We start from the raw sequence: 15,604 nt of genomic DNA, 5'->3' as shown, positions 1-15,604 counted from the left end.
GTGATTCAGGGCATTAGTACTTTGATTCAGGTAACTCAATAAAAAATATGTATGTTTCTGTTTCATGCCAAAATAGCATAGTCTAAACCCAGAAGAATAAACAATTCAGGAAAATAACTAGACATGCACCACACCACTGGCAACTGGTAACTCACGCCAGCATGGATAGCATTCTCTCGGGCAGATCTCTGTGCAGAAGTGGAGGGTGGCAGGAGAAGACACATGATCTCACCACAGAAAGTCTTTCACACAAACATTCAAAGCTATTTTTTTGCACCCATGTCAATACTTGATTGAGGAATAAATTAGGCTATATCTTTTTCAGAAAACTGAAAAACAGTTATTGCCTTTAGTTTAAGGGCTACTCTGAAACAATACCAATGAAATGTGATATACTTTATAAACTTGAGCGAATCCAAGCTATAATATCCCAGAGGGACTGGCATGTTTCTTTCCTTCCATGTATTTTATGGTCTCTGACATCTTCATTTTACTTTTTTTCAGCTATTCCTAATGAAAAGGCAGAATTCTTGTTATCTTCAAGTTGGTTTTGCAGCTTTTTGCAGAAAGTTTTCTGCTGCAAAATAATTTTTCATCCTGTGTTGGAATTGAAGGTGCTTGGTGACAGCCAGCATGGCTTCACTAAGGGGAAATCCTGCCTGACCAATTTGGTGGCCTTCTATGATGGGGCTACAGAACTGAAGGACAAGGGTAAAGCAGTTGATGTCATCTACCTGGACTTGTGCAAAGCGTTTGACACTGTCCCACACAACATCCTTCTCCCTAAATTGGAGAGATATCAATTTGATAGGTGGACCACTCCGTGGATAAAGAATTGGCTGGATGGCCGCATGCAAAGAGTTGTGGTCAATGGCTCAATGTCCAACTGGATACCGGTAACGAGTGGTGTCCCTCAGGGATCGGTGTTGGGACCGGTCTTGTTTAACATCTTCATCGCTGACATGGACAGTGGGATATTGAGTGTGCCCTCAGCAAGTTTGCCGATGACACCAAGCTGTGTGGTCCGGTTGATAAGCTGGAGGGAAGGGATGCCATCCAGAGAGACCTTGACACACTTGTGAGGTGGGCTGATGCCAACCTTATGATGTTTAACCATGACAAGTGCAGGGTCCTACACCTGGGTCAGAGCAATCTGAGGCACAGGTGCAGCTCAGGCAGAGAAGAGATTCAGAGCAGCCCTGCAGAGAAGGACTTGGGGTTGTTGGTCGATGAGAAAATGAACATCCGGCTTCAGTGTACGCGTGCAGCCCAGAAGGCCAACCGTATCCTGGGCTGCATCAAAAGCAGCGTGACCAACAGGTTGAAGGAGGTGATCCTGCCCCTCTACTCTGCTCTTGTGAGACCTCACTTGCAGCATTGTGTGCAGTTCTGGTGTCCTCAACATAAAAAGGATATGGAACTGCTGGAACAAGTCAAGAGAAAGGCCACGAGGATGATCAGGGGACTGGAGCATCTCCCATAGGAAGACCGGCTGAGTAAGTTGAGGCTGTTCAACCTGGAGAAGAGAAGGTTTCATGGAGACCTCATAGCAATAGCTGAAGGGGGCCTATAGGGATGCTGGGGAGGGACTCTTCATTAGGGACTGTAGTGATAGGACAAGGGGTAATGGGTTAAAACTTAAACAGGGGAAGTTTAGATTGGATATAAGGAAGAAGTTCTTTACTGTGAGGGTGGTGAGGCACTGGAATGGGCTGCCCAGGGAGGTTGTGAATGCTCCATCACTGGCAGTGTTCAAGGCCAGGTTGGACAGAGCCTTGGGTGACACTGTTTAGTGTGAGGTGTCCCTGCCCATGGCAGGGGGGTTGAAACTAGATGATCTTGAAGTCCTTTCCAACCCTAACAATTCTATGATTCTATGAAAATATCTTAGAATCTCTACCAAAAAACCCCAACGAGATACTTCTCACACTCCAGCCCATGCACTCATCACACATCAACCAGCACGATGTATCTGGTTCACCAGTGACTGCCCAAGAGAAAAAGTGTCTCTCACAGAAGCAGCAACACTTCCAGGTGGCTGAATGAGTGCTGTGCTGAGGAAAGTATGGGGAAGTTTGTGAGAGAAGTTGCAAAAAAAGGAAGATAAATAAAAATGTGGAAGCAGAAGATAGAAGATGAAGAGCAAGAACAAAAGCATTGATCCCTCCACTTTGTCATCTGACCTGTAGCATGCCAGTAGTGGTAACGCTGCATCTTTTCTGCCAGCATGGCATGAGACAATACTTTTCCTTCATGGTCCAGCTTTGGCTGGACCAGGTGACTGAGCATCAGGGACTTAGGTCTGTTGAAATCTTAGCCGAGGGAAACTGGAGCCTGCAGACTACCTCAGTGTGGGTGATCTTCAGAGAAAAATATGATAGCAAAGAACATTCCATTAGCAAAGTGCAGGACCACTAGGGTGATGGCTGAAGGATTCTACAATTAATTACAAAGCTGTATGGGCAGCCACAGCTTTTAACTTAATGAAGCATTTCCCTGTACTTAGCTACTGTGGGCATGCCAAACATTACCAGCTGATACAAGATCAAAGCTGTAGCAAGCATCTGATCCCTATGCAGTATCTCTACAGTTCCAGCTTTGACATTTTTTGGTTTTTACTTTTAGATAGTAACCAGCCGAGTGTGAATGGCTCCTGCCTCAAAAATTACTGCCAGCCATGCAGAACATCAGCAAGGCAAAACACCAGCAAGTGTGTTTTAAGCAGCGTCTACTCCCTTGTGTGATCCATTTATTCTCAGTGAGACAAAATCAGAAAAGGTGGTGTTTTCATGCGGCAAATTCAGCATATCTGTCACAGCAGCTTGGCAGAGTGGTGGCTTGATCATCTCGGGTCTTCCTTTAGGCTAGTAGCCTGGTTTGGCAGCAATGCTCAGACAAAACTGCATGCTCTGGGGAGCTGAATAATAACCTACCTTGCTGAAAAAGACAGCTCCACTGCAAAGCCTCACATCCACATATAATCCCACCCTCCAGAAAGAAACTTAATTTAAGAAAGCTGGTCTCCTTCACTCATCCGTGCATTTAGTCCCTCAGGGCTCAGTTGCACACTGAGACTGGCTGGCAAAGTAGAGAGCCACAGAATAGTCTGTGGTTTTGAAAAGTATCCAGGGCTAAAGAAGAACTAAATACATTTGGGTTCATCAAGTCTCCTGCTTGCTTGTAAACTCTCCATAGAAATCAATCAGATATACTATTTCAAAAGGAAAGCAACTAGTTTTCCTGTACATACTAAGGGAATCCAACCTTACCTTGTTCCCTGCTACATCCAATGCACCTGCATGCCCATAGAAATAGCTACTCCCCTACAGATACATCTACACAAATGCAGACGTTCCAATGTTTGTAGATACTAATCCCAAGTGTTTGAGTTTAATATATGAAATGCCGTTATATCCTAAACCAAATCCTCACTTGGGATGTAGCTCCCAGCATAATACAAAGGAAGGAACAATGTACTGTTGGTGAGAGAGAAGGTAGAACTCAGAAAATCGATGCAGAATTAAACCTTTCAAGTAGCTGTGTCACCCCCTGCACGCTGTCATGTTCATCTCACTACACAGCCCAACAGATTCAGCAAGTTTATAGGTTTCTCTTTGAGAGAACAGTGGGTAAGTAATTTTACAAAGAAACACAGAATAACAGAGAATTTGCAAAATTCCCTTAGTAAAACCAGAAAAGCTTACCCTCAACAGCTTTTTCATACACACTACTAGCTTGAAAGTTCTTCCGTTGTCTTTCATTTAAAAACTCTTTTTTGGCTTTCCATTATGGAAACGTTATGTTCCTGTGATACACAGACAGAACAGTCTTGCATTACCAAACACAGTAAACAAAAGCTTTTCAGCTTATACCACTTTAATTTTGCTTTTAACATTGCTGTGATTTTGGGGTGACTTGTTGAGTTAAAGCCACACTAGGGCAGTAGTTAAGGACAATCCAGTCTCAAAACTTCATGCCATTTTACTGCTCTAAATTAGTAATACGCTTGCTAGAAGTCACCATGAGTCAGATGAGTCACTTAAAATACAATGTTTTACAAGAAAGCCTAATTTACTGGTACTTGCAGTACCGCGTTGCTGAAGTTTTCTTGGTACAATGGAATAATTGGTGCTTCCAAAATTAAAAGTGAGTTTAACAAGGAAAAAAGTTTGAATCACAGCTGGTCTTTCTACACACCGTATGTTCAATATTGACTTTTTAAACTCACTTCCCAGAAGGACTCAGTTTGAGTCTTGAAAATATTATCTTACTTTCTTGGAAATGAAAAAAAAAAAAAAAAAAAAGCAACAAACATCTGTACCTGTGGTTTAATCTCAACTACTAGAGTTCAACTCTAAATACTCTTCAGTTGAAAAGCATTCCTGTGCCATCAAAGTCTTGTCAAGAGCAAGCTGATCTGCTCATTACACCACCAACCCACAAGTTCATTACTCAACAGAGGATAGTTTGGGCTGTTTCACACAGCCCAGTCGTAGCTTGCTGGGTTATTTCTTAATTCCCAGAGGGAATTGTAACATAGCCTTCCAGCAGTGTCAAGTACACAAGCCATGGCATGCCCCAGAGAGCCATTTGACTGAGTCCCATTTATACAAACTAAGAGGCTGCCAGCTAGTTTTGATGAGAAAATCTTCAAGTTCATACTACAAGCATTAAGAAATTGGAGGTACACCTCCACTAGCATGTACAAATTACTGCCACATGCATCCCAATAAATATATAGCAACTTTTACCCCATAGCTTGTCAATAGAGTATGAAAGAGTATGAAAAATATCATCATTGTTTCTGCTTATGTAGGGGGTTGTTTACTATAATAGGGAATCAGCTCAAATTTTTGGTTTGTCACCAGAAGCATGGGGAAGAACTCTCAAGATTAGCACAACAAATAGAAGGGAGAATGAGAAACTAAAAAAAAAGTGTATTGACATTGTCATTTTTACAGCAAATTCTACTACAGCAGGCAACAGCTAAAGAATTTTTGTTATTCTTAGGATAATCCAAAACAGAGAAGCAACAGTAATTGTCTTAAAAATTCTTACTTCCAACTGTGCATGTCTACAGCTCAAGCTCTGATTATATCAATTGTAGTAGTGCATGTTAAACCACAATCAAATGAAATGACAACATCTGCTTACACACAGAAGTTGTCTTTAAAACTTTTTTATAAATGCCTTAGAAGTAATTAATACCTTTGTTGCATTCACAGTATCCTTCTAGGTGACACCAGCAACAAAGTGTATCTGGAAGAATGGCAGAAAATGTAACAATAATCACAGTAGAACCTTCTTTTTTCATAGACTCATAGAATGGCTAAGGTTGGAAGGGACATTAAAGATCACCCTGTTCCAATGCTCTGCCATGGGCATGGACGCCTTCCACTAGACCAGATTGCTCCAAGCCCCATCCAACCTGACCCTGAACACTGCCAAGGATGGGGCAGCCACAACTTCTCTGGGCAACCTGTGCCAGGGCTTCACCACCCTCACATTAAAGAATTTCTCATAGTGTCTAATCTAAATCTCTCCTCTTTCAGTTTAAAGCCATTACCTCTTATCCTATACCTACACGCTCTTGTTAAAAGTGGCTCTCCAGATTTCTTGTAGGCCCTTTCAGATACTGGAAGGCTGCTATAAGATCTCCACAGAGCCTTCTTTTTTCTAGGCTGAACAACCCCAGCTATCTCAGCCTGTCTTTCTAGGAGAGGCGCTTCAGTCGTCTGAGCACCTTTGCAGCCTCCTTTGGACTCACTCCAAAAGGTCCTTATTGAAGCCATGTTTGCTGTCACAAACCACTTCCTTATTTTCCATGTGCCTTAGCATAGTTCCCACGAGCTTCTGTTCCATGTTTTGCCAGGCACAGAGGGAAGACTGAAATGGCCAATACCTTCTTTTTTCTCATGTTTTGTTGTTGTTTCAGCATATATACTCAATTTTCATAGGTTTGTTCTGTTTTGGTTTTGAGTAGGTTCTTAGCCTTCGGTGATCAAATGCAGGAGAGAATAGTTTTGGCCAAAGAAACTTCAGGATTGTTTTAAATAATTTAGTAATAGGAAGAGCCTACTACTCTAGTGACTGTTATTTAACTTTTTTCTCTAGATTGAAGTGTAATTTACAGATGAAGAGAAATTTTCCATTGAACAAACACTGATGTATAACTGTATTTTTTGCAAAGACTTTATACCTCCACTTTTTAAAATATCTGTCAGAATATTTGTCCTAGGAAAAACACTTCAATGATGCCTGCTTCAGATATGATTTCACAGAGCAAGTTATAAGATCTGAAGCTCACTGTCTTTATCACACTTTCCACTTCAAAAGGAACTATATAGATTTTCTGCTTTATTCTCCCAGATGGATGTGGTTTGTTTCTTCTGATTTAACTTATTTCACTGCATGAGAGATGTGTTTTGACTAACTGTGTGAAATCTAAGTCAGGATGTACTGAATCTCAGACAAAAGTATTTTGTTTGACCTAATGACTCTGTTCTTGCACCCTGGAAAAATAAAACTTTGTGTAAACATCTGCAACATTTTTGTTTATGGCTTTTAAAAGTGGGATGAGTGCTTGAGCTTCTAAGACTGCCTGCCTGACACAGAAACATTATGCATCACACCTTTCACAGAACTGAACCCTTTGGCTTCTAGAGTGAGAAATGGTAATTGAACATGAAACAAGTAAGATAAAATATTTTCCCTTGCCCTATTTCAGTTGTGCCTTTCCTTTCTCTGTCCTTTGTGGTGTCATCCTCAGCTCCACAAAAAGAAAACCCAAACAGGCAGCCTTTTCCCCAGCTCCCTGGTAGTCCCAATCCTTGTATTCAAAATTTTAATTTTAGGTTTGAGTATAGGTGGTACATCTACTTGCAATGTATAATAAAATAACAATGCAGTAAGTGACCTCTCCTCTGTGCGTTTGTTGCATTAGAAGCATGCTTTTATTCTTAATGGGCTCTGTCCAAGCAAATTCTGTAACTAAACAGTGCTACATAATCTAGAACACACTGCAGTATTCTTTTTAAAATTTGCGTTCAGCAAATATTGACAAATTTAGGCTTAAAAAAAGTATACATTTTCCCTGTATTTGCACTGCAATGCTTGAGTATTCTCAGAAGCAGAACACAGAAGATTCACAGTTGTAGATGAATCAAAAAATCATTCTTGAATGTGCACAGAAAGTTCTTCCTAGTATTTCTTCAGCTTTAAAGCTCTACTCTGTAAATAACACTCTAAGACACTACCTGTGAACATAAAGTTGTAGATTTCTGTAGATATCAAAACAGTCCTACATGTGAAAACTATAAGCACTAGCCATAAAACTCAGTCTGAATTTTAAAACGGACCCTTTTTTTACATGCAATATAACCTGTAAGAAAACAGCAAAAATTGGCGCTTTGGAACTCTGAGAAGTAAAGAGGCGCCTTTACTGGTTTATTCCTTTCTACTCCTTTCTATTTTCAGCTAAGCACAGCTCAAAGCACCTGGACTATCAAACTATCTTCTTGCTGAAAACAGTGGCTAAAAAAGATTAGCAGACAATTTGAAAGCAGTTTCCAAGTAACTGCATCAGTGTCCAATTTTAGAGAACTTTCCAAACTGACAGAAAAATATGTCCCAAGAACCCATGACTGAAAGTGAAATTGGAAAGAAAAATAAATTGCAAATGTAATCCAACCCTTTAACAGTGACTGTAACGAATCATTGCAACACAAGAGAATTGGCTCATTACTCATCAGCTTTAAGTTGGATGTCCTTCCGAATGATACGCTATAACTCAGCCACAAATTATTGAAGCTAATCATTTTCAATTACATAGCATGGAAAATAATAACCTTCTCTACAGGATTACTGAGTAAAATCTGATGACATACATTGTGCAAGCATTCAGAAAAGACTGGTCATAGTCCTTTCAAAATTTGCATTTTCTGACTATGTCATTAAATCAGGATTTGGCCCATAGGGACCTGAACTGCTGAATCAGAATTTCCTACCATTTTTACACTGTGCTGTTGTTATAGGTATGCTTTCATTTTTAGTTAGATAGCTTAGGGTATACTTTTACTTCTGAATAGTTACATGCCCAAGTCATACGCGTGTATTCTTTTACAAAAGATAACCTTAAAGCCCAGTATTAAACTGATTGTACTGTTTAAATATACTGCCTTCAAGATGAGAAAAAAATTACCACAGCACTGTAGATGACATTCAACTATGTATCTTATAAAGCAACCTGTCTCTTTTTATTAATGTTAAGTGTGTTGTTTTGTTAGTGTCAAATGTTACATGCTTAGTTTCATGTTTGTAGAAAGGCTAGTAATTCTTGACAACTCTGCCACTTTAATCCCCATCTATCTTCCCTAAACATTTATTCATAAATGCTGATTTAATTTTTTGCAGTCTTTTAAGCTTTACTACAAAAAAAAATTCCCACTGACTGTGTCCAACATTCTGTCTGATCCTGCCTCGGTTTGCCTTCAAGCTTGTTTGTCTATATAAAACTTTGTTTCCATCTGCTGGCACTAGTTCTTAAGAAGCATAAATCTCTGCTGATTTATTTGCAATGTTCAGAATAATTTATAAAGTCCTCATATGTAGACCAGATATATGTCTTTGATATATTACCACCTTCTAGCTTTTATAAAGTCCTCATATGTAGACCAGATATATGTCTTTGATATATTACCACCTTCTAGCTTGGTTTCCTAAGAAAATGAGGTTTGCGCAATCACTCTGACTATTAGGTTTTCCCAACAGCTTTTTAATCTGTTGGCCAATTTAATTCAAATTTAACAAAGGAAGTAAAATCTCTGTGACATTATATTCACCTGAATTTTGTGAATATTGGTGATCTGTGTGAAGAAAAAAGACCTTCTGAGGTACTGAAGAAGAAACAGAGTAAGGAATGCAGAAAGAACAAAGAAAAGCTGCCACAGAGACTTTGGAAATGATGTGTGAACAGCTGTCATTATTACAAGGGGAAAATCAGGGGACAAAAAGGAAAAATCTGCAAAACCTTACAGTTTATTTCATAGAATCGTAGAATCATGTAAGCACAGAATGGTTAGGGCTTGAAGGAACATTAAAGAACACCAAGTTCCAATGCCCTGCCATGAGCAGGGACACCTTCCACTAGACCAGATTGCTCCAAGCCCCAGTCAACCTGGCCTTGAACACTGTCAGTGATGAGGCAGACAAGGCTTCTCTGGGCAACCTGTACCAGTGTGTCACTGCCCTCACAATAAAGAATTTCTTTCTGATGCTTAATCTAAATATCTTTTCTTTCAGATTAAAGCCATTAACCTTTTTCTTATCACTACATGTCCATGTAAAAAATCCCTCTCCAGATTTCTTGAAGGCACCTTTAGGTACTGGAAGGCTGCTGCAATGTCTCCCTGGAGCCTTCTCTCCTCCAGGCTGAACAAACCCAGCTCTCAGCCTGCTTTCATAGGAGAGGTGCTCCAGCTGTCTGGGCATCTTAATGGTCTCCTCTGGACTTGTGTGAGCAGGTCCACATCCTTCTTGGGTGATGTGGACCCCAGAGCTGAGCACAGTACTGGATGTGGAGTCTCATGAGAACAGAGTAGAGGGGGAGAATCACCTCCCTTGGTCTGCTGATCACACTCTTTTTGATGCAGTCCAGCACACAGGTAGCTTTCTGGTCTAGAAGTACACACTGCTGGCTGGTTATGTTTCCCATAAACTGCCATCCCTATGGCTTCCTCTTCAGGGCTGCTCTCAATCCATTCTCCACCCAGATTGTATTTGTGCTTGGGATTGTCCTCTTGGCCATGCTGAACTTCATGCAGTATGCACAGGCCCACCTCTCAAGCATGCCAAGGTCCCTCTGGATGGAATCCTTTCCCTCCAGTGTGTTGACCACACTGCACAGCTTGGTGTCATCAAACTTGCTGAGTGTGCACTCAATCCCAATGGGATTTGATGATCCAGTGGGAGAGTTACCACATGTTTAGGTGTGCAGTAGTGCAGAAGAACATGACAACCTACTGGATGATTTCTCGACTTTAACAGCTTTTAGAAACTGTGCTGTGCAAAAGCCGATAAATACAATAAGGTACTGTGCAAATAAAGAGATCTTGCCATTACAGTGATGTGTGCTGAGCATTAGTCCCTCTGCTTAGAAAAAACTGATGCTCTTATACATGCAGGCGAAAGGAGGCGGAGGAGATGGAAGCAGCCTGTGGCTGTTGTCTGTGTGTTTAGCAAGGCAAAAGACTGAAATTTGCCATCATTGTACTGTGAAAATAGCCTACAGGACACTGAAGGTGGAGATGGGACTTGATTTAATGCTCAAGATCCAAGAAATTTCCTCAAGGCAAGAAAAGGTGGACTGTTATTTGTAAGAAAGAATATGCATCAAAACAAGCAGCTTCCCTCCCAGTCATGGAGAAGGCTCGTGCACTGCATGTTCCACTGCTGCCTTCAGGGACAGGGGAGCCTCGGGGAGCCTTAGCAGAAGCTGGATATGGGTGGAGGTGTGCTGCAGAGAGAGGAGTGAGTGAGACCGATGGAACCACCCTGCCCCCTAAGCAGTCTTTACAAAAGAAGGACAGCAGTTTTACGAGGCCGCCCTAAGACCCATACTGACATACTTGGGTGCCTGGAGTCATGGTTCCTAAGCACAGAGAGACAGTGTGCAGTTCCAGCAGAGAAGTGAGCTGCTTGTCTCTTCAGAAAATAGACTCACTCTTCCCAAATCAAGGAGGCACTTAGGTGCTTAATGCCTAGCTTGAGGGATCTCAAGCTGTTATGCACCTAAACACCACATAAAGGAACAGACTTTACCCCTCTGGGCACCCGTGAAATCTCAAACATCACATGTGGAAATGAGAATAGCTCTTCCAGTTGACACAGTAACAGAGGGGTCTGAATTTATTCTCAGTTCTAGCAGGAATTGGTTAAAACCAGATTTCAGGGAAATGCATTTCAGTTATTTAGTTCAGCAAAATATCAGCTCAGTGTCTGGAACTAGTTTTCCAGCTGTCTGGATTAGAAAACAGAGCAGGGAAATTATCTAGCCTAGCCTGACACAGTGTTTAATCCTGAAAGATCCTGAGTACCTCAGCTGTCAGTTGAGCAAACCTTGGAACCAGAATCTGGCTCTGTTTCGTAGAATTATAGAACGGTTTGGATTGGAAAGGACCTTAAAGCTCATCCAGTTCCAGCCCCTACCACAAGCACAGAGACACCTTCCACTTACGGCAGGTTGCTCCAAGCCCCGTCAAACCAGGTCTTGACAGCTGCCAGGCATAGGGCAGCCACATCTTCTCTGAGCAATTTGTGCCAGGACCTCACCACCCTCACAGTGAAAAAGTAACTTTGCAAGAGTGATTTCTGAAATTCCCTACCATATTCAGTAAGCAACAGCTTTCAAACTGCAGGCCATTGTATTACTATGAATGAAAGACCCTTAATTGCATTAAGACCTTCCAAAAGCACAGTTACAGCAGAAGCAGAGGTTTGTTTTGACTAAACTGCAGCACCCCCTCCAGCAAATGAAATGCTTTAATTTTTAACTTAAAGTTGTTCTTAATATTATAAACCAATGGCATTTACTATAATGTGGAGTAAGAAAAGCAAAGCAGCTAACATCACCCAGATCACTGTGACATGAATCAACTCCAAGCCTATGTAAATTGTGGATTTTTTGTCAAAAAAAAAAAAAAAAGTTATTATCTTATACCCCAGTAGAAGCTGTCATAGGCACACATACACATAACAAATTTACAACAGAAACCAGCACTACTCTCAGCAGTGGGTATAAATGAATCATTAAAGCCAGAGCAGGCATTTTCCTGGTACTATGAGGGAAAAGCAGGTGCTAACCATTTCAAAGTGAGCATACCTCCAATTAAAACACCAGTTGGGGAAAAAAAGCACAAACACTCCTTTTGAGCTTACAAAAATGGCTCTACCTACCCTGATGAGAACAAGATAATGCTGCTTACACCTGCTGAGCAACTCTGCGCCTACCACCACGCTTCAAGCAGGAGAAACTAAACTACAGTCTGGTCCTTTCCCTCTGTTTTCCCTAGTGCCCGCTTGGCTCCCTGTTGTTTTGCATGTTTAAAGAGAGTGCCTTTCTCCTGTTTGTTTTGCTGGAAGGCATAGTCGGGCTTTTCCTTTTCCTCAGTGCTGTGAAGCACTCAAAAGATGACTAACCAAATTTTCCCCTGCACATCACGTTGATGTTGCAGAGTGGCTGCTAATTCTTGAAAATCTTAGTGACATAATAGCAGCTCCTATGTTTGTGGCTCTGCAAGCAGCCAAGATGGGGTTCACCTTGCCCATCCAATCCTCACCTTCTCTATAGAGAGATATAAACCAGCACTGCCTGAGCTGAGGTACATTAATCATCCTGCTCTCTGCTCAGGGTGTGTTTTTCCAAGCCACCTCTCCCTCTGACCGGAACACAGAGCAGAAATCACTTAGTTTGTGCCCAGAGGCATGTACATGAAGCTGAAACACTGTACAAGTCTGAGTAACACTGCCAGGTTTGAACTCTTCATCCAGAAGATAATCTAAAACAGGAGTGCTCACAAGTAATTTCAGTGACAGCCTCCTCCCAAAGGCATTTGATAGTTATGTGCACTTTTTGCAGGCCTCCAGAACAGCTAACTGTTCGAAGCAATTCTCCTCACCTCTCTATCCCTACATCTAACCAGAACGGGAGGCATTTTTAGTTTATTTTTAGGTATTTATTAAATGCCTGTTCCTTCCAATTTCCCACATAAAATCTACCCAAGAATCTCAGGCTCATCCAGACGCAAGACAGATCACACACATTTAAATGATGGCCCTGCCCTACAAATGATTCAGATGTCTTCAGATGAACAGCCGAACAGAGTCATGTTGTAGCTCCTCAGAGGTATTGCCGAAGCTGTTTTTCTCAAATACATACATACGCAGAGCCTCACCCCATTTCTCTCATTTTGGTGGCAGAAACTGCAGCGAGCATCCGCATGTGACTCTGGCAAGGACCCAGGCCATGCTATTATCACCTGGCCGTTCAACATCCACCTGTTTCATCAGTGTTTGTATGTGGTTAAGCCCAAATATTTTTTTATTATTCTACACGTAACCACTCTGTGCCTCCCTTTCTGCCTGCTTACACCCATCACACTCTCTTCAGGACATTTACATGACTTAGCTTTGGTGTCAAGCAGATTTTTGCTCCACTCCTGTTACTGAAAAAGCAGTTCTGCAGCGCTGTAAGCACATTGTTAATTTTAAGTCTTTAAAGTGAGGGTGGGGAGGCACTGGAACAGGTTGCCCAGAGAAGTTGTTTACATCCCTGGAAAAATTACAGACCAAGTTGAATTGGACTGAGAGAAACTTGTTCTAGTGGAAAGTGTCCTTGCATATGGCAGGGACATTGGAGACAGAGAATCCTACAAACCCAAACTGTTCTGTGATTCTGTGGTTCTATGATCTTTACCTTTTACGAGTCCACCACTGATAGTTTTACTGTGGATTTGCAGAAAAACAGAATCTAGTCTTCAGAATCTAGTCCTCTTTCTTCAAAGAGGAGAGAGTTTCACTTCTTTAAATGTTAATTGCTTCTCCACCATTTATGGTTATAAATAATATATTCATACAATTTATCAATCTTTTAATTAATCCTATTATCTTTGCTATCATCACTGTATAAGCTTTCTTTCAGGCCAAGTGCAAGGTCTTGCACCTAGGTTGGTGAAAATACAGACTGGGTGGAGAACAGATTGAGAGCAGCCCTGAGAAGAAGGACTTGAGGCTATTAGTCAATGAGAAGTTCAACTCAGTCCAGCAGTATGCACTTGCAGCCCAGAAAGCCAACCATATGATGAGCTGAATCAAAAGAAGCATGAACAACAAGTCGAGAGAGGTGATTATCCCTCTCTACTCCGCTCCGGTGGCACCCCACCTACTGTACTGCATCCAGCTCTGGGGTCCACAACTCAAAAGGGATGTGGACCTGCCCATGCAAGTCCAGAGGAGACCATTAAGATGCCCAGACAGCTGGAGCACCTCCCCTATGAAAGCAGGCTGAGAGCTGGGTTTGTTCAGCCTGGAGAAGAGAAAGCTCCAGGGAGACATTGCAGCAGCCTTCCAGTACCAAAAGGGGCCTTCAAGAAATCTGGAGAGGGATTTTTTCAAGGACATGAAGTGATAAGGAAAGGGGTAAGGCTTTAATCTGAAAGAGAAGATATTTAGATTAGGCATTAGGAAGAAATTATTTAATGTGAGGGTGCAAGACACTGGCATAGGTTGCCCAGAGAAGCCTTGTCTGCCCCATCCCTGGTAGTATTCAAGGCCGCGCTGGATGGGGCTTTGAGCAACCAGGTTCTAGTGGAAGGTGTCCCTGGCCATGGCAAGAGGGTTGGAACTAGATGATCTTTAAGGTCCTTTCCAACCCAAGCCATACTATGATTATGTGATTTTATGAAGCTGGATCACAGCTTGCCACTCTTGCAACCGTTACTCAGACCGAGTAGACCAGTGACTATTTCCGTCTCAAGACCACAACAGACGTGGGCAGAGACACCATTGCAAGCATGAATGCAGGTATTTTGAGTAAAAAAATACTTGAGGGAAGTCAAATGAAAGCTGGAAAATAGCCTCAAAAATCAGCCCAGATTCCGGGAGATAGAAGTTACTTTCCCAAAAGCTGTAATAAAGTCTTGCAGAATACTGGTTTATCCTTTTGGAGAGCTAAAAAAAAAGACAAACACAAAGAATGTCAAGCATATAAAATGTCGTCTATTATTTTTGGTGTTACCTTGGAGCATAGTGTCTCAGGACAATCTGATAGGTAATCGTAAAAGCCACAGCCCATGGTTTGGTGTAAACTGGTTTAGAAACCAAGAATCATTACTTTGAAGAAGCCATTTGTACTCCTTACTTGCAACTAATGTGATGTAATCTATCCAATAATGACAGGTTGGTCTCTGCATTGCATAGAATCAACATTTTAAAATGTGTTTAAATCACCTATATTCTGAATTCACAGTGTGATTGAATTAATGAATTAGGAATCCTAGAGATGGAAGCATAAGACAGAATAATCTTTCTTAGATTGTACAGTGTTTTAAACTAGCAGTTAGAGGAAATGACTGACTGTGGGCAAATCAAATAAGGAAGAAGGCGTTATACCAATCTGAAAATTTATATGAAAGATATCTTTCTTCCTAAGCACATACTGCAAAATATAAAGAAAAATTTGTCTGCAAAAGGAATTCTTAGTGGTCATAGAGCTTTCAGCTATAAAAAAGTAACTACCTGTTAGAAGTCAATAGTGTCCATATACAGTAAGTTTCAGACGGTTCTATTTAAAGATAGTCTTGGCACAAAGGTCAGTAAAGTCCACACCACGTATACCTGTAGAATGTGGGGCTTGCCAATAATTGTCATTCTCTGTGGTTTTGGTCATAAGTAGTGCAGGGTCATAACCCTGATTCTCCTGCCCATTTTCCTCATCTCCTGAAAGGGAGGCTGAGGTTCTTCTGCCTGGATTTTGTTGTCTGCATAGACAGGAGGAGAAACATTTAATCCTTTTTGTTTTTTACAGTGGAAATTGAATCAGAGTGGTAAT

This window comes from Lathamus discolor, chromosome Z, assembly GCF_037157495.1.
Source record: "Lathamus discolor isolate bLatDis1 chromosome Z, bLatDis1.hap1, whole genome shotgun sequence".
Lineage (NCBI taxonomy): Eukaryota > Metazoa > Chordata > Aves > Psittaciformes > Psittacidae > Lathamus > Lathamus discolor.
This window is presented reverse-complemented; position numbering follows the sequence as displayed.